Source organism: Meriones unguiculatus, chromosome 3 (assembly GCF_030254825.1).
Source record: "Meriones unguiculatus strain TT.TT164.6M chromosome 3, Bangor_MerUng_6.1, whole genome shotgun sequence".
NCBI lineage: Eukaryota > Metazoa > Chordata > Mammalia > Rodentia > Muridae > Meriones > Meriones unguiculatus.
The window spans coordinates 151,484,560-151,509,511 of NC_083351.1; the positions used below are offsets into that span (position 1 = coordinate 151,484,560).

Genomic DNA, 24,952 nt, shown 5'->3' on the forward strand with positions numbered 1-24,952 from the left:
GCACAGGGGTCTTTCCTGAGACTAATATTCCAACTACGGACTATGCATGGAGATAACCTAAGACCCCTGCACAGATGTAGCCCATGGCAGTTCAGTATCCAAGTGGGTTCCATTGTAATGGGAAAAGGGATTGTCTCTGGCATGAACTGATTGACCTGCTCTTTCATCACCTACCACTGAGGGGGAAGCAGCATTAACAGGCCACAGAAGAAGACAATGCAGCCACTCCTGATGAGACCTAATTGACTAGGATCAGAAGGAAGGAAAAGAAGACCTCCCCTATCAGGGGACTTGGGCAAGGGCCTGCATGCAGAGAGTGGAGGAAGGGAGAGATTGGGAAGGGAGGAGGGAGGGAACCACAGGGAGGATACAAAGTGAATAAAGTGTAATTAATAAAGAATAATAAAAAAAAGAAATCTCTTCTTAACCCTATGTTGCTGCAGGTACTTCCTGATCATGGAAGGAACTTGAGGGAGATGCCCAGGTAGAGGCATATTCGAGGTACTCAGTATTTTACCCTGTCTCTCAGGGCAACAGGGGAAGACAAGAACATTCAACTTCTGTCTCAGGACTTTGCAGACTTCTACCTATTCAATACCCCATTCAAATGCATCAAAGGTATTTATCAGCTCACAAAATGGAAATTCTGTTTCTTCAGGAAAAACAAAACGGAAATGATTTTCACAGGATGATGATGTTCTCCATTAGCTGTGCAACCATTTTCGTGGAGGCTCCATTCGCCAGCGGCCCGCCTCACCTTTGCTGTGTAGCATTGGTCTCTCACCTGATCAGACTAAGCGAGGCATGATTTGAGCTCTGTTCCGAGTCATCCACAGATGACTAAACTCCCGCGAGAAGGAACTCATCCGATGGACAGGGCTAGATCACATTCTACCCCAGAAAGGAGTGAACTTAGCTCCCCAAACCATGTGGTCTGTGAGCAGAGGCTGAGTGGAAGTGGGGAGTGTTGTTAGCAAAGTAGTAGGAACCAATTCTGAGGAATCTGGAACAGTAGCTGTCAACATCTAAGGAGAAGAATGACATTTCACAGGCTGAGGAATTCTATCAATGAAGTTATGTAATAAGGAATATTTTTTATTAACCTCCCATTTATATATACCTAAAATATACTACATTGTACAGCTTTAGATTTATTGATGACAATGCAACTATCAAATAATATCATCATGAATATTATATACTTAGGGCAAATGTTTCAAATGTGTATTTATAAGTCTCTTTGCAACTGATATGGAGAGACCAACTGAGATAATTTTTTTAAAAACTTTTGAAATGCATTTGGGTGACTAGACATGAACTTACATTAAATTTGTCAGCCAAATTTTAAGTGCTATAAATGGGGCAGCAGAAATCAAAACAGACAAAAGGAAATTACAATAGATACTGAGGTTATGCAATCCATTATTTATCAATTTTGTTTTATCTCAAGGATCTTACTAAAAATGTGTTTCATATTCAAAGAATGTTGTGACACCCTTTCTGAACAGAAACCTATAGCCAAAAAAGAAATCATACATTCTGCTGACATCTTATTTATTCTTTAAATTTTACTACTTCAAATAAAAATCTGCAACTGTCAGTGTTTCACCCACTTTTATTTTTTACCTTTCCTTTTCAGCTTCACAGAGTACTGGATCAGGCTTCTAGCTCCCCTGCGAATGAGATCTGTTTTGTAAACAATTGGTATGCACTGTTTTGACAGCTCAGACAAGATCTTGGAGATTCGGAACAAAAAAGGAATAGAAAATTATTACTAAAATCTACATGGCTCAAAAGGTGTGAAATATATTTCATATATTTCATATTTCAAAAATATTTTGCATGATAGTTGCTAGTTCATTTGTTCATCTTAGAAGGCTTCATGTGTACACATGTGTTCATGTGTTGTAATCGATAGACAAGATTACCACTCAAGTAGTCAGGATGTATACTTTCTGTATAATGTTGCCAAAATTATATTTGGATAGAGTTAAGTCTGTAATTAGATTATGTTTTAGGACCATCCTGTCCTTCCGTGAAATGATATGGTTTGGTGGTTTCACCATTCAAAGAGCTTTGTCTTAGAAATACAGGTTTTGTTTGAAGAGACAGAGGGGAAAGGGAAACACACACACACACACACACACACACACACACACACACACACAGATGGGGCAATTGTTTCAAAAACGAAATTGAATCAAAATGACGGCAGTGGAAGCAAAGATAACCAAATGACATTGAGTATCTCTAAGTGGAAGAGTAAAAGGAAGAGGAAGACTTGCTTTTGGGGGATGGTCAAGTATGAATGGCAGATGGCCAACTAATTTTTTTTTTAAAAGAGACTAGGTTTCTTATAGATTTCAGAGTATATTTTAACATAAACTTCTGCCTTTTTCCTCTTTTCCTTCTTCAGTTGGAGCCTCCATGTGCTCCTCTGTACCTAAGCTATAAATTATCTCAGTGTTGTCAAAAGTTAAAATTTCAAAGTTCTACTCAGTAGATATTATAGGCATTGTGTGTCACATAGTTTCTATTTTGACTACTCAAATTTGTTGCTGGACACAAAACCAGCTACATAAATGAATGAACACGGTGGTGCTCCAATAAAAGAGCAATGTTTGTCTACTGTTACATATTATTCCATGTTTATTTTTTTTTTCAACAATTCAAAAGCATGATACTCATTTTCAGCTTGAAGGCAAAACAGAAACAGCCTTCGATCTGATTTGGCCTTGGAGGTATGTGGTTTGCTGACATATTGTACAGGTTGTAAGTAGCCATTTTTTTTGGGGGGGGGAAATATGAGTGTGTGAGATTTCTGTATTGATTCTTCTCTTGAAGAGAAGGCAAATACACAAAGCTATGCACTTCATTTTATGATAAGTGGATTTTTGTCTGTAACTTTCTGTAATTAATTGGTTATTTGCTTATTTCCAGAGGGGATTTAGCTGTTGTTAATTTTTTCCCCTCCAAGTTGAAGCATTTCTTCTTGAAAAAATGATCTTCAAGACCCAGGAAGAATTTAAAAGGTTCAGGAATAAATCAAACTTACAAGCCCCAGGAAGCTCTTAAGTGGCAGAACTTACAATTCCCCTTCCAGGAGTTACATAAGCATTAACAATTCTTGAGAGAGAGACTCTAGTCCCATCTAAGCTTCCTGGAAATCCTAGTTCACAGCTTCCTGGGAAAAGCCATACAATGCTTGGTTAGGGCTGGAGTTATTGTACTTGGATGCATAGTGTAATTGGATGATAATTTGGTTTGGCTGGCCATAAAGTTTGCATGTAAGACATTACAGGAGAATATTGGAATGATGGATGTGAACCAGAAACATTGCTGCTCAGCTGGATGGGTCATGCCTCAGGAGAAGGTGTCCTGGAGGTTTTTCAGTAGGGGAATAATTTGATCAGTGTTTTTACTTTAAGTGGTTTCCTGCTTAGCCCGGAGAGTTGAAAGAAAAGGAAGACAAAGGAATGCACACTGGATGCTTCTTTACTTGTTGAGGCATTCTTTCATACAGTAGCCTAGAGAGGGAGATTGCTTTATCAAGTGCTGCATGAAGGGGAAAGGGTAGCATGTTAGGTAGTGTCGGGTGCTATAAAACACTTGTGAAAGGCATTTATGTGAAGGAAAGTTTGATTTTGGCACATGGTTTCAGAGGCTTTCGTCCGTGGTTGTCTGGCTCCATTGCCCTGAGGGCTGCAGTGAGGTAGAATCACCATGGTGGTGCGAAGATGAGGCAGAGCAAAGCTGTTCACCCCATGGCAGTCAGACAGAGAAGGAGGCTGGGAAAGCTATGCCCTTTTCAGGAATGCACTTGCTCCCTTCCTTCCTCCTACTTTGCCTTATTGCCAGAAACAGCAGAATAGATGCTCTGATCAATAATGAGGGAAGTGGAGCAGGTGGAAAAACAGCACCATTTCTCTGGAAACTCCATACAGCTGGGCTGTGCTGAAGCTGCTGCTCACTCCGGAGAGTGTTATCCAATTCAGTCACTCCTTCCACAAGACTCGCAGACGCGCACAGAAGCAAGTCGCTTAGTGGATACCAGATCCAGGCAGCTTGACAAACAAGAACAGTGAGTGTGCTAGGAAACTACAGGCTTCATGGCTCAGTAAACAGGTCTCAATAAGACTTTAAGGAAAATGTATACATTTGCATGCATATGCGTACACAGGGAAATCATGAACTTAGTAATTCTAGAAATTGGATGTATCACAAGAGGAAAATGTTTTAGTTCGGGTTTAAATACGTCAAAATCCATATGTTTAACACCTTTGTTTAGCATATGTCACTAACATATTTTGCCTTTTCTTCCCTAACATTTTGTTTCTGAGAAACAAAACACAGGAGTTAGATATTTGAGTCAGAAAGTTGCATTGTCCCACTGTCTGAATTGTAGCACCTCTTTTCTATCTATAGAAGATTTTAGGAAAAGAAAACAGCTTCCGACTCTAGCCAACCCCTCCAAGTTCCTTGTGGAATTAAACATATGTGCCACTGCTCCACCGCTGTCCTCTGAGTGGCTCCATTATTCTGTCAGCTTTGATTATCTGTCTTCCAACCTGCTCACATTTTATAATTTAGAGAATTAGTAACAATTTCTTGTGATGGCATCTTCAGCGATTTGCTTTATTGGTGTCTGTGGATGCCAAGGGGGCTTTCAGTCACAGTCCCTGGAACTGTCACATTCTGAAGTACTCAGGACTCACACTGCTCTCCTGGCAGATAATGCCTACGGAATTAAGGAAGTGGCTTCACTGCTTCTTGCTGTGGAAGGCAAGCCACTATTCCCTGCCTCCTCCCTCTCCTGTCTTCCTCCTGCCTCCTTGTTTCTTTTCTTCCACTTCCATTTTTCTTACCACTAGGTTCAGCATAGAAGTAAACCATAAGCTGCTTGAAATATGTTAAATATAAAAGATGTTAGGATCCAGAAAAATAGATGTTTTCATGACTGCTAAGGGCTTAGGAAACATGTGAAGGAAGCCGCTATTCCTAGGGGCCCTATAGAAGAAGGAGAAGAAGAAGAAGAAGAAGAAGAAGAAGAAGAAGAGGAGGAGGAGGAGGAGGAGGAGGAGGAGGAGGAGGAGGAGGAGGAGGAGGAGGAGGAGGAGGAGGCAGCTGCTGATGCGCTCATCTGGAATCACCCAGGGCATGTTATTCTGTAGTCACCAGATTAAAGGGGTCTTAGTTTACCAAGACATGCTAATGGCCCACTGGAAGCTTTTAGCTCAGTCATTATGGAAAAGAAATGCAAGGAGACACACTTCCTGGCTTCTCTTCTGCATTAGAAGTTAATATAAAGGGGGTGGTGATAATGAAGAGACAGAGAAGACAGCACTGGCACAGTTCTGAGTCTCTGTCAAGCCAATGATGAATGTGGTGACATCTTCCCTCCAAACCCTGATGCTCTGAATACATAGACCATGTATTCATTTTTCTAAGATGGTAAGTTTTATTGAGACGCTATGCTAGGACAAGAGCACTGGGTCCTATCACAGAACTGCTCACTCTAAAGTTGGCTTCCTCCAAGTCCTTACGTTTTCACACCTTATTATAGGAAAGTTTTACATATAGTAATTTCCAGAAATATAAACACTATCCCCTATTATAGGTATTATAATGTCACTAAATTTTATGCTGCTTTTAAAATAAAATAAGACTGTCATATTCTATGAGGTAATGATTTGGAGATAAGTTACCTTGAGTTATAATATCCTCCTTGATGAATAAAGCCTCCCATTGTATGTGGAATAAAGTCTTACATGAGGAAACATTTTAAAACTTCAGAGTGGCTCTGTTCATTTTCATGCCATATATCATTACGTTATAAAACAGCTTTTAAATAGCATCTAGCAACAAGGAATGATGGGAGATTCAGTGAAATTGAAAATTTCCTGTCTTCTGTCAGAAGAGAAGTTACCTTGACACAATACACCTGGCAGCTAATGAGAGATGAACATCGTATGTGATGAGAAATTAGCAGCCTGAACTTAGAGCCATTGCATTAAAACTATTCATTACCCTTTACAGGCTTGATTTTCTCAATAAGTTAAGATCAAATCTTAGATGAGAGAGAATTCAGTAGTGGAAAGTGAGGTATGATGGTACATTTGTAGCAATGAGGGACTATGCAGCTCTCCATAGTCCTCCCAATGGTCAGCGAGGTTGCCATAATAAGATACATTTAGTAAGTGGCTTAAATAACAAATTTATTTCCTACTGGTTTTTAAATCTACAAAATCTACAATGAGGCTGAAATGTGATTCAACTTCTGATAAGGACTCTGTTCCTGGTTTGTAGACAGTTGATTTCTTGCTATGATTTCAAATAGTGGAGAGACAGCCAGAAAGGTGGGAGGAGAAAGAGGGGAGAAGGAGAAGAGAGGGGAGGCAGAGGATGGGGTATGGTATAGAGGGAAAGGGAGTTGGGGATACTATCAACCTCTTCTTGTGAGTATGGGGTTAAGTTCTGACCGTGTGTTCTTGTTGAGCTTAATTGTCTCTTACGAAAAATGTCACTGGATACAGAAATTGGGAGTTAAGGCTTCAACAAGTGAGCTTACAAGACAGGCACAGCCCTATCATTTGGTCATAGTTCCTAACGCCATAAGCAGAGGAGACTTAAAACTTACAGTGGCTGAAACATGGCTTCTCTAGCCTTAGAGAAGGTTACCTCTCCTTGGATACTCTTTTACGGTAATGTTTTTAATGTTCGAAATGATATCATTTCCCCTCCCTTTCTTTCCTCTAGCTCCTGAGTCATACCACCTCAAACCCCTTTTCTCAATTTGATAGCATTTACCCCCACCCTTGGTTAGGTTTGCTATATATAATATATGGATAGTGTTTTATGTATATATCTGTGTATCTATATATGTATTCATATGCACAAATATATATATATATATGCACCATATATATATGGTCTGATGAGTCAGTGTTTGTTGTTTGAATGCATTTGGTTTTCAGGCTTTATTTTGCATTGGACATTCCTCTTTTCCTAGAATTGACATAATTTTCTTGCTATTTCATACCAGAGTAGCTCTGTTTTTTAAAAATTCATTTACTTTAAAGCTGTCTAATTTATCTAATCTCTCTCTATCCATCACCTGTTTTTCTATCATTTATTTATTTATTTATTTTTATTTTTTTATTTATGTAGAGGTCAAAGGATAGTTTCCTAGAATTGCTTCTCTCCTTTTACATGTGGGTGCCAGGAACTGGGCTCAAGTTGTCAGGCTTGGAGGCAAGTATCTTTAGTAGCTGAGCCATTTCACTGGCTTTGTAAATGCTGTTCATTCAGGTTGTAGTCCTATCCTCTCCTTCACCTGAGATAGTTCCTCCCCCCCAAAAAAAGAAAAGGCTGATTTCTACTCATGTTTACAGTTCTGATTTCTGCCAGATTCTATGCCTTTTTATGTTCCCGTGGGTTCTTGTGTGAATACCAGGTTTTCTATATACATTTGTGTCTTAATTATTTACTTGTAAGTTTTCTGCAAAAGGCTAAACCAAGCAGAGTGACCTTATGCAATTTGGCATCCTTTGAGTTGGCTAGAAGTCTCAGTTCAGAGTAACTACTCATTAACTGATAAATGAGTGAATGAATAAAGCTTGGGAGCAGACAACTTCTAATTGCAGTGATAAAATGAATAACACAGAACTAACTTTACATTTATCTCCACTTAATTACTTTATAACTGCAACAGCATTCGAACATTTTCATCATAATTCTATAAAAAGGATAGGAATTGTATATCTTTCGCAATGCCTTGCCCAGTGCCAAGTATTCTACTGGGTGCTAATGTATAATCTGAGACTCTTCTAATAATGAATCAGGTGGCCAGTATAGATAGCTACCCTCCCAATTTATTCATTTTCCCCAGTTTACCTTGAAAGTACAGATGCAGAGATAGGCCCCAATGGTTATAGGGTTAAAGAGGAAATGGTCATAATTTTTATTTAGTATTTTCCATATAAATGCACCTCATTATCTGCTGCACCTCATTATATATGATCTATTTTATGAGCATTTAGTTCTCCTTAGCAGGCCCATTTTCATTTCTTTCTGCTGGCTGTCTAAACTCTCAACTTTATGACTCCATTACTTCAGCTCTTCGAGGCCCGCTGTCCCACTCCCATGTGGGTAACATAGCACTGCCGTTGCCAGCCCACATTTCTAATAAATCGCCCCCACACAGACAGACAGCAGCACAGCACATAGCAGCTCGTGTCAGACTTTCATATCACATCACTAGACTCTCATTAGATCCTTGTGAGAAAAATTACCACTGTGCCTTCTTCAGGCACAATAGCATTAATGAAGTTAGGAAATGACTCCCACAGATGTTTGACACTCAATCAATCCCACTTAATTTAATTACACTCCTCAAGGAAAGACAAAGGAGATGCTCTTGCAGTCCAACCCTTGCTTTTTATTTTCTCAATCGCTTTTTACCCCCTTCTGATTTACTTAATCTTCTCAGAGAAATGTCAGTGTAATTAACTGAAGTTATAATCATTTAAAAGTGGACTTTGTTATAATACCTTGTGTCATTTTCTTCATCTCCACCCCTAGCACACTGCATGTGTGTGAGTACTCTCCTGTGGAAATTGAGTGGTAGAGTGGGCAGAGAGGTGCTTCTGGCACCCCAAAGATTTTGCCACTTCTTGGGTGTGTAATTAAGGACACTGATGGCTCTGGTACTTACAACCTTCTGCATTGAAAGTTTGTTCACTAAGATGCTTCAAGGGCTTTCTTGTAATTAAATAGATCCTGGGAAGTATTCTTTATACCAGTCTCAAAATGGTTAAGAACATTTATAAGGTGCCAAAATTAAAAGAAAAACAGAAATGATATGGCATTTCCTTGTCCATCCTCATGTATAAAGTTCCTTAATCTTGACAATATCTTAGTGGTATGGGTATGATTACTATTTTAGAGATAAGGGAATTGGGATAAAGAGTAACTAAGTCATTAACTTACAAGATTTTGCTTTCAATAGACTGTGATTCTAAAACTTGACATTCATTAATTCAGGTAATGAATAATTACTGCCACCACACTTATGTTCCGAACCGTTTCTAACACTAAAGAAGTTGGAAAGTAAATAGATGGCCACAGAACGGCTTGGAGAGAGGTTTACGGAGGATGGCAGCCACTTTAGGGACTGACCAAACTGCCTGTGATATAACAAAGGCACCGTGACAGGCACGGGTGGGGGTGGAGCAGAAGGAGTCCGAAGAGTCTGGCCTAGCTATTGAGGTGGAAGGGGATCGTTCAGAGCGTTTTCCCTTGCGAGGGAGGTGATCAGTTTGAGTTTAGAAGGGTTTGATTGAGCTAAATTTAGCGTGCAGCCTGCCGAGCAAGCTTCACAGTGACCATTTGTAACTTCTGTTCCAGGGAATCTGATGGCTGGGGCCAGCAGGCACACATGTGGTGCACAGACATGCATGTAGGCGAAGCAGCCATGTACATGAAAGAAAGTTCCTCACAGGATGGATTCTGTAGCCACCAACCAACATTATATACACAGGGAAAAAGGCTTAATGGGGAGGGAAGATAGGAATTTGCACTCGGACTTAAATTTCCTGCCACCGGGGCATTGAGATGGTCTCTGACTCTACGGGAGGACCTAAGCAGTGGGTATGGTTTGAGATGTGTTCATGAGAAGACCAGGGTTAATAAGCTTTTTTTATTGGTAATGTGTAACATGGGAAGCAGAGGGGACTGAAAGGAACACTGGGGCTTTTAATAGTGAAAGGTTCTGACTGATCAAGAGGGGACACAGCATGCAAGCCAATTGTTCATGCTTTGGCCCTGTGCTTGTGGAGAAGCAGTGAGACAGGGTAGAAGGATGATTAGGTTGGCTTCAAAACTCAGATTGTGTTTATGCTCAACTCCTAGCTTCTCTATGTAACAAGGATCTGCAATCCATTCAGAATGGCAGATGGCCTGTCACGGAAGGGAATCGCAGCAGCAGCCCCTCCTGATGCTTCTGATCTCTACTGATATGTGTGACAGAGCCTCAGTGACCAGGGTCTCACGATGAAGGGTAACTAGAGACAGACACGGTCTGTGTGAACGGCCTGCCTCATTAAAGCAGAGCCAGATCCTCCTCGCATGGGCAGACTCATGTGGTCTTCAACTACCTGTGTCCCAGAGCTTTGCTGTTGCTAAGAGCAGCAAGTCTGAGAGCTATTCATCAACTTCCTTCCCATCTCTTCTATCACTACTTCCTGGACTGATCCTTGCTGGGGCTTCTGTCCTCTTTTGGTCATTAGTTAGGTGACCCATATAATCAACAACTGACTCATAAAATAATTGTCTTTAAAGACATGCCTGGTAGCTCATGCCTTTAATTCTAGCACTCTGGAGGCAGAGACAGGCAGAGCTTTTGAGGGAGAGGCTCTATAGAGGAATTTTAATTCAGCAACATGGCTGCTCTAGCAAGGGAACACATCCAAACACCTTCTAGGTCTGTGTGGGGCCCATGGACAGTGCCTCCGGAGGAACTGGCATGGGCCTGTCCAGATGGAGCATGCGCAAACCCTGGAAATCTCAAACCCGAGATTTAAAATTTCATCCTTAGAATAGAAGGTGTGGGACAAATCTGTCCCCTGTTTCTAATCCTGCGTCAGGAGCAGATGACACAACCCCAAGGTGGTAACAGGTGGTCAGTCACATGAGCTTGTCACCTGTTATCTTTCTCCATGTAAACAGAGCATTGCCAGAATCCTATGTCTCAGCTGATGAGACACATTCATCCTCAAAAATCCCTCCCCTCTGTCCATGGTTTTGAAGTCCCTGTTTCACACGAAATACACCGGCGAGCACCATCTGCTTCACCTAAGGACGTCTGAGCCTGGCTGTCTATTTTAAGCTGTAGCACTGGCGGAAGAAGGGCCTCCCTTCTCCCCGAAGAAGAATTCATCGCTTTACCCCTGGACTTGACTGCCTGACAAGCAGTCACAGCCACCGTAGTCACTGTAAGACCTCGCTGGCTGCCACAAGCTTCTTCTGTTCAGCTGCAAGTCAGCGAGGATCCAGGATCGCTGCTGCTGTCTTTAGGAAGGCACCGCCTGCTGAAGTGCCCAGCCTTGGGATTGAACTGCTCTCGGTTCCAAAGCAGCCACCTGACTGAGTCAAGCCAGACCTCTTTGCTTCCTGACTCAGTTTGCTCCCTGCTGCCACCTGGGTTGGTACCAGCAGCCCAGCTAAAAGAGCAGCAACAGTGCAGAGAAAATATTCTTTTCCTTCACCCTGGCTGGACTGAAGATATTGTGACATGGACCTTGTTCTGCAGAGCTCACTTGGGACCACACACTTCATCCTTTCTCACCTGGAGACTGGGAGACTGATGGGCGCTCCGACATTCTGGAGAAGTGTACAATTCTGGCCCAGTGGGGACCAGGCATCCCAGAAGACACAGAACCACAGGTATATGTGATCTGGAATGCAGATAAACCCTGGATTACAGTATGATCTGGCTGGAATACAGAAATGCCCTTAGTACACATTTTTAATATCAAACTAAGGTAAGGTTAAGTTTATAGAAAAAAGCAGCCATTTTGAAAGTGATGTCTAATGAATCAGAAAAAGATATGACAGAATAAGTTACAGATAGGATATTCCCAACTCTCATGAGGATAGGACAGGGAAGAGAGGCTAATTAATCATGCGGGGAGAAAGAAGGAAGTTTTTTTTTTTGAGAGGTAAGTGTTTAATTAATTAATTTACTTATTTACTTGACATCCTGATCATAGCCTCCTCCTTCCTCTCTGCCCAGTCCCACCCACCCTCCTTCTCCCCCTTTCCCCTCCCCTATTCCTCAGAAAAGGGGAGCCCCACATTGACCCACCCTAGGTCATAAAGTCAAATCAGGACTGAATGAGTCCTTTCTCCCTGTGGTCTGGTAAGGCAGCCCTGCCAGGGGAAAGTGATCAACAAACAGGGAACAGAGTTCATGTCAGAGACAGGCCCTGCTCCTGAGGGTTTCTTATCAGGAAAGTTTTACAAAGTCAGGTTGCAGAGAGAACAAGCTACAGGTGAAAACAGAAAGAGGAGACAAAAGATTAAAATATGTTGCCAGAATTAGTTTGAGACCAGGCAGAGCAGTTCAGTCAGAAGCAAAAGAAGCCAGTTCGGATCAGTCAGCTTGGAGGGGAATTCTTAGGATACAATTAGGCCAGAATAGCTGAGTAGAACCAGCCAGTGAGAGTTCAAAAAGAGCTAGAAGGTCTTGTGAATGGCTCTCATCTCATTCCTCTGAGGCCAGCCAAGGCAGTCCTGCCAGAGGGAAGTTATCCAAAAGCAGACAATAGAGTTCGAGTTAGAAACAGTCCTCCCCACCCCCACCAGGCAACCCTTATAAAGAGCAAGCAGCCCATCGGCTACAAATGCACAGGCTACCGAAGTCCAGATCATGCATGCACTATGGCTGATGTCTAGTGGAAAGAGGGGAACAACAAGCCACTGACAAAACCTGCAATCCAAAAATCACCCTGCCTACAAGAAGTACAGGGATAATGAGAGAACAAAGATTAAGGGAAAATCCAACCAATAATTGGCCCAGCTTGAGACCAACCCCAGAGTAGAGAGCCAGCCCCTGACACTAATAATGATACTCTGCTATGCTTGCAGCCAGGAGCCTACCCTGACTGTAGTCTGGGTGGCTCCAGCCAGAAGTGGATTGAGACAGATGCTGGGACTTGCAGCCAAACATGGGGCAGAGCTCCAGGGGTTCTGTGTAAGTGTTAGGAGAAAGATGGGAGGACCTGGAGGAGACAGGAACCTCAGAAGAAGACCAACAGAGACAACTAACCCAGTCCCATGGGGGCTTTCAGAGACTGAGATAACATTTTTAGCAGTACACATTTGACTGAGGATTAATGTATTTTTCAATCCTTATCAGAGAAGTTTCTGTATGTAGCAGATGAGGATTAACACAGACCCACAGCTGATACAGAGGATAAGAGACTAGAGTGCTCAGCCCCAAATGGGATATATGGTATCCTTGCCTCCTGAGGCTTAGGGATCATTGCAGAAGAAGGGACAGAAAGAGTGTAAGGGCCAGAGGTGGTGGATGACTGCAAGGAGACTATCTTCTAGATACAGCAAGGCAGTTTTACACATAACTCATACTTGTTATGATAGTATGCACACCAGCTGTGCAAGTGCAAGCCAGACCAAACCCTGGCATGGACAAGGAGGTGGACATGAGTACTACTCTTAGACAAGGAGGTATTGACAATTTATAATTGATGCAGAGAGAGAGAGAGAGAGAGAGAGAGAGAGAGAGAGAGAGAGAGAGAGAGAGAGATTTCTCTAATTCTCTAAGAGTGTGGCTTGGTAAGTTTATCAAGTTCCAGTGGAAGGCTACATACCCGTGAATGCATGGGCAGCTTAAAGCGGACTTGTTGGTTTAAAAAATCATGACACAAAACTGAGTGTGTAGCATAAGCGAGGTGTGATCTGGGAAGCCTTGGGAGGCTGGAGAGAGTGACTATGATCCAAACACCTTGTACAAAATTCTCAAAAAACCAATAAAATATATAAAGACAACTGTTAAACCTAATGAAAAAGAACAGTGAAAGTGGTACTCATCTAGCTTTCCTAACAATGTTTGACCTTGCTAACAAAAGTTTATGTAGCTTTTCAATAGATGCCACCTTTTATCTTTTCTTTTATTTTTATGTTGTTAGGGTGGGTTGAATTTTATTTGAAAAATTTCTCAGGGATTTGTGTACATTTATGGTAAGTGTCTGCAGTTCTTTGAAGCGTGGCTGATCTAACATTTCCCTCTCTATCTCCACCTCAAATTAGCCTGTTTTTGTCTTATACTTTCACACCGTGTCAAGGGATGGAAGACTCCACAGGGATTATTTGAGACAGGAGGGATCCAATACACAAATGTAATTGACTTCAAAAGAGTGTCTCCTCCTTAAAAATTACTTATAAAAATAGATATCGAGGCTTGCTGACTGAGTTGAGGCTGTCCAGATCAATTTGAATTTGAACCTGGGAATGGATTGTCTTTAGGCTGTTTAGGTCTCGATTATCCCTGGGTGAGGAAGGAGTTGAGGAGGTAGGAGAAAGACCTGGGCCTCTAACTTACACTGCACATAGGCAGGCCTAAATATACAGTGAATCACATCGGTATGGCTGTAGTCTTGGGATACAGTCTAGTGGATAGGACTCAACTTTGAATCGCTGCAGCACTGCTGAATTGTATGAGGACATTCATTGATTTTCTTGACCTTAAAACTGTATTGTATGTGTGTGGGTGTTTTGCCTGTATGAATGCCTACTACATACCATGTGAGGGTCTGGCGCCCACAGAGGCTAGAGGAGGGTGTCGGATACTTTGGAACTGGAGTTGCAGCTAGTTGTGAGCTATCTGTGGGAGTTAGAAATGGAACCCCAGTTCTCCTCAAGAACAACAAGTGCTCCTAGCCCAATTAGTGCTCTCTCCCTCCCTCTCCCTGCTCTTTCTTTTGCAGGATGTTTGCTCAGCAGTTTTCAGGATTCTTTGGTCACACCATCTGGCCTGATCTCCTCTTCCACTTGCCTCCCGAAATATTTATAACATCAAAATTTTCCCATACTTATATCTTGCAAGGCAGATCAAAACATGATTTTCACCCTCCCTCAGCCTAATGAGGACTCGGCCACTTCTGTCCTGTTCGGTGACAGTCTTGTCCTGCTGTTTCATACAGAAAGCTATTTTTAGCTTCCATCTTAGGCTTTCTCCCAAAGACTTTTACCTTGACGTTTTCCTTCCACTTCTGTCCCATTTCCTTCATTCATATTCACATGCCTCCTGTCAGGCAGAGAGCATATCCTCACAAGCCCGGGGTCTGCAATGAAATGGCCAGAGTTAGGGGATGAACATTACACAGGCTTGATATTTGGAATCTAATTTGCATTTTAAAGCTAAGCTTCTTGAAGTTTTTTTTTTTTTTTTTTTTTTTTTACTGTGTGGCAAATCTATGCTGAAAGTTTTAGAGACACCATCAACTGTGGGAAGGAAGTCAAAAGCATAAAGTAGTTAAAGAACTTTGGAGACAGACCATCTGTGTTCTGAGCTTCACCATGTCACTTGCTCACCTTTTTTTTTTTGGGGGGGGGTGGGCAAGTTACTTAATTAACTGTATGGCAGTGTTTTACCCGTGTTCTTTGTGCAATGATAGTATTCACTCCAAGAGTTTTTGCAAGGGTCCAATGAGGTAATCGAAGAGTTCATCAGAAACAGTGCCTGCCTTATTGTGAGAACTCTATAAAAGCAACTGCTACTGCAGTTTAACTATAAAGAACTCTAAAGGGTATTTATTAGCACCATCTTGATTAATAGAAGAGAATCCCAGAGTTTCAGGTGCAGTCTGTACATCTATTCAAAGATGTACATATACCAAGTTTTTTTTTTTTTTTTTTTTTTTTCTGCGATTACCAATCTATCTTGCTGGACTGCAATCTAGGTCATAAGTCATTGGTCTTTGGAACTTCACAGCCTATCCAAGAGTGAGCCTATTGGATTAAATGCATCTCACCCAGGAGAGCTGCAGAGTGTCTGAAGTTTTCAGGCCAGATGTTTGCAGTGCTCTCATTCCCCAGAAGACACACATGTGGGTCATGTGTTTGTTCCTGATGCCACTTATCTCCTCATAATATTTTAGTATGGTCATTTAGCCACATGCCTGGTTCAGATGACAGACTTCTCCAGCGATAGGCATTTGAGGGAAATGAACTGGAATGTCAATGGATTTTTGGAATCTCTTCTGAAATGCCCCAGATATTCCTTACCTTCAAATACTATGGATTCTGTAATGTCTAAATACAACTCTCTTGCAGCCTTTGTTTTCAGATGCTATCTGGGAAACCTAAAGCGGAAGGAGGCTGGAGGCTGGGGCATACATTGACAGCCTGGATTTTGTAGGCCATGCCTCTGGGATATGCAAAAGACAAGCCAGGATGCAAAATGCAGCTGATTCCCGACAGTTCCCCTGCCCAGTCTTTGAGAAGTCACTTAACTAACCTTAATTTCTTTTACTGTGATGCAAAGATAAAATATTTATTTATTTTTTTTACTGTTGACCTTTTACTTAATTGTACAGACGTTTATTGTTTATTCACATATTCACAGATGGGAGGAGCATTTGAGTCTTTGCCGTTTGGGAAGATCCTGAGAAGACCCAAACTCTGTCAATCCCCCCAGTTAAGGTAGGCTGCTTGTAAATGTGAGCTCTTGACAGATGTGGGGAGACTGCTTAAGCTATCAATGACTATAAGTTTCTTTAATAAATTGTTCTCTTTGTCTACCATCTCCCTGACAAATGACCCCAAGGTCTAGATGGAGGACTTTGAAATGTAGCCTGTGAACAAGGGCAAGGTGAGGTGGTTTGCTCCTAGTTTGCCTACACCAAAATTGATTAATGGTGAGGCTTAATTCTTTAATGAAGCAATGCTGAGAAGTGGGTCTAGGTGGAAAGGTTCTGGGCATGGGAGCAAGACTCTCATGCATGGAATGGATCGATGCTTTCTTTCCTCACAGGAGTCAGCTACCACTGAAGCTGGCATCCTACTTTCCTTTCTTTGTGTGCCCGCCTGAACTTCCCATGAGATGCTTACCAGGAGCTGCACAGATGCCAGTTCCTGAAAATGGATTTCCAAGCTTATTGGAGCTAAACCAGGATAAATAAAATGTCTTTAAAAATTACTTACTTCAGATATTCTGTTGTAGTAACAAAACAGATTAAAGGTGTAGAATTTTATCAGGGAGGAAAAAGTGTGTGTGTGTTTTGAGGAGGCTTTGAACACCCAGAGACTTCCATGTGCTGAAAATGGTGCTCTTCCAATGAGCTTGATTTTTGTCCTTCTCTGCCTTTTGGGAGCACATTGTGGGGTTTTTTATTACATAGCTAAATCTGGCCAGGAACTCACTACATAGTTGAGGGTGACCTTGAACTATGCTTGATCCTCTAGCATTCATTCATCTTTCTGCTGGAATCACAGGTATGAATTAACATAATCTGCTCCTAATGTCTTCTAAAATTTTATTTTTAAACACAAGCTCACCAAGTTTGTCCATGCTGGCTTTGAACTCAATAATACACAAACCTGAGATCTTTTTGCCTTTGTTTTTTGGGTAGATGGGATTACAGTTATATGCCACTGTTGGTGCTACTTTTAAACTCTGTTTTGGTTTCTTATGTCTTTATCTCCCTTCTTCACCATAATCCCCTTTAATCGGGTAGGAGAGAAAGGTTAGTGGGGAGAAGGAGTGTATTTTTTCTTAGCTTCTTCCTGCTGGTTAGGGTTGTTGGGTTCCTTTGGGGAAGTCCAATTTTCATTTCAAGATATCTCTTACTTCTCACACTGCATCAATAGCAACTGGGAACAGCAGGGGTGAACACCAGCTGCTTTTTTCTTTCTTGGAGACCCTTCAACACTCTCTGGGCTCTGGCTTTTATTCCCTCTCAAAGTCCTCAGAATTAAACTAACTGCAGCTGGGAAAGCCCCTCTCAGAGGCCCCACGAGGCAAATACTTTGCTGCTGTGGACAACCTGAATCAGTCCCATAGCTTACACCTGGGATCAAAACAAAGACATATTTAACACTTCAACATGCCCAGCTTTAGATTTATCCTTTAAACAGGCCACTCAGTCTGTAGAGTAATTAGAGCACAACGAGAGAGAATATAGAAGATACTTTCTTCTCCCAGGAAACCTGAACTAAGATTGGGATATAAGAAGCAGTATGTACCAGGGCCTGACCTGCTTATTCAATCGTTCATTGCTCTTGCTTGGGACAGTGAACTATGTATGCTCTAAATCTGTTCCTGTTTACTAGACATGGAGGAAGCTAACCAGTTGGGCTTTTCCAATTTTAAAACAGACGAGGGTTTTTACGTGAATAATCCAGAATCCTCATTCAGGAGAACGAGAGCTGAATCTGAAAAGTAATAAGCCATTTGGTCTCATTGGAACTCGACACAATTAGTGTCTAGATACACACATGGATACATGATGCATGATGTTGTTATCACTCATCTTGCAAAAGGGATTTCTTGTCATTTCTGCTGCTTTCCATTGCCATTTGTATTACAGTTCTCCTGTATTTAATAAACACTATAGATGTGATACTTCAGTTCTTGTGTGTCTGATTATTATTATATATTCTAACAATTTAAAGACTTCCTGTAGAAAATGACTAATTTGAGAAAGCAAAATGTACAACCAAAGCTTTAAAAATGGTGATAATTATTTCTCTTGTTTAGGAGTGAAGCACTATCCTTCCTGAAAATTGAGTGAAGTTACACAGCAGTGTCAGGGGAAAAATCGGTTCTATTTATAAATCAGAAGTTGATAAGTAGACCTTTATCACCTGCCTCAGATATTAATAGGTGCGGCTTTGTGTCAGAGCACTGGACTGTTATTTTATTACCGCACTTGCCAGGACAAGGAGGAAACTTCTCATTCTTCGTTTTAGGGGGGAATAAAACACGCTGGGGCGACTCGGGACCGATAACGGGATTGGAAATAATGGCAACTAAAATAGGGGGTGCAGCTGGTTAGAGTGGACTCAGTTGCTCATCCTTCCTCAGAAACACTTCTTCTGCCATGATAACTTGCATGTTTCCCTTGTCCCTGGGTGAGTTGGTCTATACAAATTGAGTTGGTCCTTGTCATAGACATTATGTGGTCACATGCTTACTGGTTGTTTATTTGCTTTGGGCTTGGTTTACTCTGCCCTCATCACGAAAAGAGTACATATTGGTTAGCTCTGTAATCACAGAGGGATGAGATGCAGGTGGAGCAGGGCTGGAGTATCCTTGCCAGATCCTGTCAAGAGCAGCCAACTTTCTGCTGACCCTCAACTTTCTGCTGACCCTCCTGGGTACCGAGTTTAGGTGTTGTTTATGAGTAAAGTGATGAGATGTTATCTAAGTGACAGGAGCAAGATTAAACACAACAGGAAGACCCTTTAGAATCTTTCATAACGGGGGAGAAATGAGTGAGAGACAGACAGACAAGGGGAAGGATGGAACAGAGGTAGAGGAAAAGATAAATGTTGGCACTGTATACAGTACAAGAGAAAATGACTGTTTTGATTTTAAAGTAAAAAACATTAAATTCCAAAGGGTTAATATATTAGGAATGTAAATATTTCTATATCTATATAAGAAGAAGTTGCAAAGGGATTCATGACAGACGAAATGAAAAATCATTTGTAAGCGGCCAAGGCATAAAGATAGCAGGGATTGCTATGAGATCATGTTTTCCCAAATGAATCTCTGTCCTTTTCTCTGCTCCCCTACATTTTAGCACTCAGAGACAAGCTGTTCCCCTACCCCTTTCTGGAGACACTCGCTTATCATGCCTTTAGTGGATGATGCCAATGCCTCCTGATGCTTATAATCCAGAGACTGTTCGGGGATGCATCCTCCCAACAAAGAATTGGTGAGCCCAAACCGTTATTAGCGTCCTGTTTGGAAAACTATTTCACGACCATGTGTGGCCTGCTGCTGGAGAAGTGTAGAAACCAGAACACACAAACGGAGTCACACAAGATTACATTTGGAAGGCTTACTATGAGTCAAATCAAGCACACGAGAAAGCAGTGAAAAAGTGGGTGGCAGAGCCGCTGCTCTCCTCTTCACAGGGTACATAGAGCTGGGTGGTTGGAGAACAGGGATGAAGGGAGAAGAGCTCTGCAAATTAAAATGATAGGCGTGGTAGAGGGAAAGCCCTAGGGCTTTATGAAAAGTGTGTGGCTTAGTGATGTGAGAAGGTGATGAGGTAGTGTCTTAACTGGTACCCCGAGGAGGAGTTAACAGTAACTTGGGAAGAAAGAATGGAAAAGCCGGTTAGGTAGAGGTCTACTGTGCTGACTCCCTGCCTGTTGCAGGTGGGCAAGCAGAGCACCTGTGGGTGGGCGCAGATGGTTGTATCAAGTCATATCTCAAGTATATTCTTTTATTTCAGCGGAAGCCAGAACATCTTTGGAAAAAGAAGTCCGAGGCTGCTTCCTCTGCTTTGTACTAAGTGGAGAACTCTGAACAGCCTCTAGCCACTGAATTCCAACCTGGCCCCACAGCACTAAGAGAGACAGACCTACCATCTCTGTGATGCAAGGCACACTCGCTGTCCTGGAGTATTCCGGTCTGTCACCTTTGACAGAAGCTAAACGTGCTGTGTGAGATATGCTGCAGCCAAAGTGCTCCTTTTGAGTTATCTTTTTTTCCCCCTAGCCCTGGCTCTTTTCCTTTGTTCCTTGCCTCTTCTCCCTCATCCTCTGCCCCCTGTATTTGTCTCTTATTCCCTTCCCTGTGTCCCTCTGGAGCACATACATCTCCTTTGTGCTGAGAACCTGGTGTTGGGGGCCCTGGGCCAATACAGATCAGATGGTACAGAGGAAGAGGCTGAACAGAGTCTAGATTATGCAAAGTCCATGCCCCTTTGAGGATTTGAGCTGTATTCCGAGAGAATACCACACCGCTAGGAGAATTTTATGTGGGATACTATGATAGGATTTGGTTGTTGAAAACATGGCTACAAACATGACCCAATGGACTAAGGCTTGCCCCCGTTTGGGTGGAGAAACCACCCGAAGAAAAAAGGATTTATCCTTTTAAGGGATGGCCCAAAGCACATCTTTGCTCATGGGTGAAGGAGCTCACTGGAGGTGAATATAAGAGACTTAAAACTGCCGAAGTGCAAGACAAATGAGAGCAGGAGAGCCAGCATCTGCCACTGAAGCAGCAGGAACCTGGCAGGGCTCTTATTTCTGCAGGGAAGCAAAGACACCAACCCCTCGGAAGCAGTTGACTGTCGCTGTGATAAAATACGACTAGAAGCATCTTAAGGAAGGAAGTTTATCTGGGCGTATGTTTCCAGAGGGGGCGCACACGATGGTAGGGAACACACCGGCAGCCAGAATAGGAAGCTGAGAGCCAGTGGCACACGGAGCAAAGAGACCAAACTGCGAGCGTGATGACATAGACGCTCTGGAAGCCAGCTCACAGCGATGTACTTCCCCCAGCAAGGCTTCACCACTTGAAGGTCCGGGTAATCTCTCCACGCAATGCTACTAGAAGGGAAGCAAGTTCTCGGTTATCAAACACGGAGCGTGTGGGAGGGCCCATCACTCATTCAAAGCACCGCACCCCCTGACTCTCAGACTATGTGAAGGAACTGCATCTCACCTGTGTTCTCTCTAGCTTGGAGCAGGAGCTTGCTTTATGAGACAGGGTTATCACCAAAATAAGTCTTACTGCCCTGATAACCATCACATTTAGAGAATGGTATACCAATTCATTTTACCCGATGTCTTTCCTCATCCCCTTATTTCTGGGAACAGGTCTCGTGTAATGACAAGGCTTCCCCATTTTCCCTGAGTTGCCTCGGTCAGCGCATTTCGCATGCGCGCTTCAGGTCAGCAGAGTTGAATCATTACTTGCCTCCCGTGTCCCTAAGGTGAAAGGATGGTCATGAGCATGACATATTGACCAGACCATCTTCAGTATTTCACTAGCAGCATAACTTTGGGAAATTTATTTACACAACACAAAACTCAATTTTCTCATCTGCGATGTGAACAAAATAGAAACACCGTCTCACACTCTCCTGAGTGTTAAATCACCCTACGTTCGTAAGAGCTAAACCTGGTGAATAAGAAGCTTTCAATCATCGTTAGCTATTATAATAATTGTTTGTTAGGCGCTGGAAATGGAAAGATGAATACAAATGATCCCTGCTCCCAGTGAATACGCAGTACAATAGAAGAGACAGAGAGTAAATGTATAATCTTAATAAGATGATTAATACAATGAAAATAAATACAAATCACTCTAGAACTCCAGGGGAAGTGGAGTCTTCCACTCCGGCTTCCCCTAGCCACCTGCTTATCTCCATCCTCATTGTCATAAACATGTTTGAAACAATTTCATGTTCCCCAAAATTCTCACCCTGGCCTCTAAACATTCCACCTTCCTTCAATATCATCCCTTTTCCGAGCACAGCACTGGTGATCCCATCCCCCCAGAGAAAATCTGGACCACCCTGACTGTTCCAGCATAAAGTCCAAGCTCCTTAGGCGGATCAGATTCATTACTCGGATATGTAGCTCTCAGCCCTTATTTTGTTCCTGTCTTAAAAAAAAAAACAAAACAGTTTATTCAAAGAGCAGGCCAATCAGTTCATGTCAGAAGCAGTCCCTGTTCCCATTACAATGGAATCCACTTGGACACTGAACTGCCATGGGCTACATCTGTGCAGGAGTTCTAGGTTGGAAGACAAAGCAGCCACTTTGTCTTCCTGATGAGACCTAACAGACTAGGATCAGAAGGAAGAAAAAGAAACCCTCCCCTACCAGTGGACTTGGGGAAGGGTATGCATGGAGAAAGGAGAGGAAGGGAAAGATTGGGGGGGATGAGGGAGGGAACTAGAGGGGGGATACAAAGTAAGTAAAGTGTAATTAAAAATGAAATAAAATTAAAATTAAAATAAACAGTTTATTACAAATTTCTGAAAGCTTTTACAGTCCTGGGTGTGGATATGCCGCTCTGCTTTTCTTGTTTCTGTAAACTTGCACACGAGTCTATGACTTTTTCCTCTCAGTTTCATCAAAGACATAATAGCAACTTCCCTGCTTGAGACCATTTTCCTTCTTATGCCTTCGCCACAGTTTATTCTCTTCCCTTCTGTGTTAGTGTGGGAAGCCACTTACTTGAAGAAGTAAAACTAAAAGCAACAGACATTAAATTTTGTAGTTACTCTGGAGGATCTAGAAAAGTACAAAATTTTAGTTCTGTAAACTCTTTAACATTGCATAAAAGCTCTGTTTTTTAAAATTTCTAATTAGTCTTTAGTAATTTTGTTCTTCCGTTTTTACACTTTTTTAAATTTATTTTTTAATATTAGTTACAGTTTATTAACTTTGTATCCCTGCTGTATCCTGCTCCCTCATTCCCTCCCAATCCCACCCTCCTTCCCTCATCTCCTCCCTGCCAAGTCCACTGATAGGGGAGGACCTCATCCCCTTTCATCTGACCCTGTTTTATCAGGTATCTTTAGGACTGGCTGCAAAGCCCTCCTCTGTGGCCTAGCAAGGCTGCTCCTCCCTCAGGGGGTGGAGGGAGGTCAAAGAGCCTGCCATTGAGTTCATGTCAGAAATAGTCCCTGTTCCCCTTACTAGGGTACCCACTTGGATACTGAGCTATCATGAGCTGTATCTGAGCAGGGGTTATATCCATACATGAGCCTTGGTTGGAGAAACTGTCTCATAAAAGACCCCTATACTCAGATATATTTGATCCTTGTGGAGCTCCTGTCCTCTTCAGGTCATATTAACTCCCCCTTCTTTCTTATGATTTACCGCACTCTGTCGAAGGTTTGGTTATGAGTCTTAGTATTTGCTTTAATACACTGCTAGGTAGAGTAAATTTATTTTTTAATTTATTAAAATTTATTCACTTTGTATCCCAGCTGTAGCCCTCCCATCCCACCTTCCCCCCTGCAGTCTTTATTTTGAAAATGTTGTGCTAATCCACCCTAAAGTACAATTGTAGTCATTGAATTCTTTTTAATAAACACAATAGATTGTTATTAAAGTAGACATTAAATCGAATGTATGCACACGTTAATTTAGAAGATCTGTATAGATAAAATTGATAGCGGACATGTACATATTTAAAATCAAATAGCAGAAAGATAATTTTAAACACCAGAAAAATAGTGTAAACTTTCTAAGATTGTTCATATCAAAGAAGATTATATAAAAAAATGACTTAAAGAAATCTTGACAGCATGTTTGAATATTTTTTTTCTATAGTGGGTATAGGAAAAGGGAGATTAAGTTCAAAGCCAGGCACGAGATGGAGATCAACCTGTTTTACATAGTGAGTTCAAGGACAGCTAGGGCTATGTTGAGAATGCCCATCTCAAGACATAAATGTGGATGGGTTAGAGTCTCATTGAAGGACCAGAATATCGAACTGTCACTTCTGCACACAGCTCCTGATTATCTCAAATACAGTGTCCTCGGTTCTTTGCGCTAGGTTAATTTGTGTGTACTTGATCATGCCTCTCCTTCACACTGGGTTCCTAACAATCTCTATGATTCTTCTTGCTTATTTCTCTGGAACTACAAGGACTATTGATTGTGGTCATTTCCTAAGTTAAAAAAAAATCAGAGAATAGCCCAGCCTATACTTTATAAAACTATAAAGAACATTATCTTGAAAAGCTTCAGCTTTGGTTTTTGGACATAATCTAGTGTTCTGATTAGATTAATAAGGATCTTTGACAAAAATAATAATAAATCACACTAGTACTTTAAATTTTGATGAAGTGCTAAATTGAAATAAAAAATCAAAGTACCTGAATAGAAATGCTGAAACTCCTCTATGGGTCAGAAATCTAGTTAATGAGACTCGGAGTCCTTTCTCTAAAGGACAGTTATCTTAAGTAGCTTAGCTAAGTAATGATCATGGGAATAATACGCTGGCCTATGGAAAAGGAGTTAATTGAATTTTTTCACCTTCAACTGAACAGATACACATATCATAAAATCCATCGCTGTCCTTTTCTCAGTACTCAGAGAAGCACCTTGGTTAATCATTTTCTGTGCCTTTATTCCGACGTGATCATTCATGGTTCGATTTCAGCTCACACTGATAAGCAGTTGTTTGGAAAGGCTCCCACTAGTATTCTGTGCCCCACAATGATGCTCTGGATACTTCAAGAAAATGTAAGTCTAACAAGAGTCTAGGAAATCACAGGTGCTGTGTTGTAACAGTGCTGTAATCCAGATGGTGAGGGAACATGGCAGCACTGACTGATGTTGCTAGGGATGAGCATCTTGGGCACAGGAAGAGCTTGTTTGATCTGTCGATGGAAGCGGATGCGAATGGGATAAAGGACAATGGTGATGTCTTTGTAGTGGATTTTAT

The 24,952-nt window shown here is 41.8% G+C and overlaps 1 long non-coding RNA gene across 1 annotated transcript; it reads left to right on the forward strand.

Annotated features, from left to right (window-relative positions):
- The first annotated feature begins 454 nt into the window (after positions 1-454).
- Positions 455-21,610, forward strand: LOC132652814 (uncharacterized). Its single transcript, XR_009590370.1, has 5 exons — positions 455-618; positions 1,640-1,797; positions 16,145-16,221; positions 19,326-19,460; positions 19,986-21,610. It is a non-coding gene; the product is annotated as an uncharacterized LOC132652814 (long non-coding RNA).
- The last annotated feature ends 3,342 nt before the right edge of the window (positions 21,611-24,952 follow it).